Raw genomic sequence first — 2498 nt, forward strand, 5'->3', positions numbered from 1 at the left:
GTCACACATTCATCCCAGTCAAAAGATCTGGGCCCAAATCCATCGTTTTTTTGCACTCCACACCACCCTGGGTTAGACAATGGCGATATGCAAATCAGCTCTGACCCTGTGCCCCATGGGAACAGTCCAGTCCGAACTACAAAAGCCATGTCCTTCCCAGAACGGAATCAAGCATCCGAGGACCGGACCGGTTTCGAGGTAACACCTCTCATCAGCCCGGCTAGCTTGACTCCAGTGGTGTGGAGTGCCTGGGACCCACGTCTGAGCATCCCCAGCGCACTTATGGCGGTATTGCAAACAAAACAGGTGATGGACCGAATGTGGATCAATGTCACACATTCATCCCAGTCAAAAGATCTGGGCCCAAATCCATCGTTTTTTTGCACTCCACACCACCCTGGGTTAGACAATGGCGATATGCAAATCAGCTCTGTCCCTGTTCCCTATGGGAACAGTCCAGTCCGAACTACAAAAGCCATGTCCTTCCCAGAACGGAATCAAGCATCCGAGGACCGGACCGGTTTCGAGGTAACACCTCTCATCAGCCCGGCTAGCTTGACTCCAGTGGTGTGGAGTGCCTGGGACCCACGTCTGAGCATCCCCACCATTTGGAGTCAAGCTAGCCGGGCTGATGAGAGGTGTTACCTCGAAACCGGTCCGGTCCTCGGATGCTTGATTCCGTTCTGGGAAGGACATGGCTTTTGTAGTTCGGACTGGACTGTTCCCATGGGGCAACAGGGTCAGAGCTGATTTGCATATCGCCATTGTCTAACCCAGGGTGGTGTGGAGTGCAAAAAAACGATGGATTTGGGCCCAGATCTTTTGACTGGGGGAATGTGTGACATTGATCCACATTCGGTCCATCACTTGTTGTTTTTGCAATTGCCGCCCTAAGTGCGCTGGGGATGCCCAGACGTGGGTCCCAGGCACTCCACACCATTTGGAGTCAAGCTAGCCGGGCTGATGAGAGGTGTTACCTCGAAACCGGTCCGGTCCTCGGATGCTTGATTCCGTTCTGGGAAGGACATGGCTTTTGTAGTTCGGACTGGACTGTTCCCATGGGGCAACAGGGTCAGAGCTGATTTGCATATCGCCATTGTCTAACCCAGGGTGGTGTGGAGTGCAAAAAAACGATGGATTTGGGCCCAGATCTTTTGACTGGGGGAATGTTTGACATTGATCCACATTCGGTCCATCACTTGTTGTTTTTGCAATGGTCTTAATTCTGGCACTGGCTCCAATATACGCCTCACTTGTAAATAGGGGGCAGTGTCAGAATCAGTGGGTGTTGCGGTGGAACACCCACAGCAACACCCATTGCCCTCCCCTTTCAAGCTAACCATAGCATGAAACAGGGCCTTATTTACAAGGCAGTGTTAAAGCACGTTAAATGGCTTAATGCTGCCTTGTAAATTAGGCGAAGCCCTCATCACCAAGAATGTCGTAAAAAGTGATGTTCCCGTGGTGATAGGGTCTTTTAAATATGCCCCTCAGTCTCTCTTCTCTGATTTCTCTCTCTCTCTTTGCCCCATTGTACCTCTTTGTACACAAAAACACACACATATATGTATATAAATACATGCATATTACACAGTGGCAGTGTTAGACCTGGCATCACTAACGTGGGTTTACACTGTATTTTTGCCTTTGCCTTCTGTGTTTTTGTTGTGTGTTCGACTTAGTTTTTCCTGGTCTAGATGCTTAGGTCACTTTGCCACTGCTATTTTGTGCCAAAGTGCAAGTGCTCCCTGTCAATTGTTGTTATGGATTAGTAATTCCATGATTAGCACATTTGATTTACTAGTCAGTCCCTAGTACAGTGCACTGTGTGTGTGCAGGGCCTGTAAATCAAAAGCTGCTAGTGGGACTGCAGCACTGATTGTGCCACCCACATAAGCCTGTAAATGTAACTCAGACCTACCACAGCAGTGTCTGTGCGCAGTTTGGTTACTGCCATGTCGATGGTATGTGCACCCACTAAGGTAGGCCCAAGGCACCCCTGAGGGCAGGCTGCAGTGCATGTGAAAGGTAGGACATGCCCTTATGTGTGTGGCATGTTCTGATAGTGAAATACTGCCAATTTCGCTTTTCATAGGAGAGAATGGAAGTTCATTTATAACATTTTATAAATATTACTATTGAAAGGCTATCTGTCTCATAGGAGAGAATGGGAGTACATTTTTAACATCTTCTAAATATCAATTCCCATTGGGACAAGATAGGAAGATAAAGATTAGTATGCCTGAACTCAGAATATAAAGATGCATCCTTTAGTAAGAATGATTTTTATGTTCTGTGTTTGAAAATACCACTATTAAAAAGTAGGTATTTACTTTCTTAGCCATCCTGTTTCCCTCTAAAAGGTTGGTGTATTGACTGTCTGGCTTTGGAGGGAAAGAGGCTGGAGATGTGCATTCTGTTGAGACAATACACTTGGGGGGGGGGTGAGTTGTGTCCTGTCTTTCTAGGGTGAGTCAGGGCTGGTCTGAATAGACATG

The sequence above is a fragment of the Lissotriton vulgaris genome, unplaced genomic scaffold (genome assembly GCF_964263255.1).
Source record: "Lissotriton vulgaris unplaced genomic scaffold, aLisVul1.2 SCAFFOLD_1620, whole genome shotgun sequence".
Taxonomy (NCBI): domain Eukaryota; kingdom Metazoa; phylum Chordata; class Amphibia; order Caudata; family Salamandridae; genus Lissotriton; species Lissotriton vulgaris.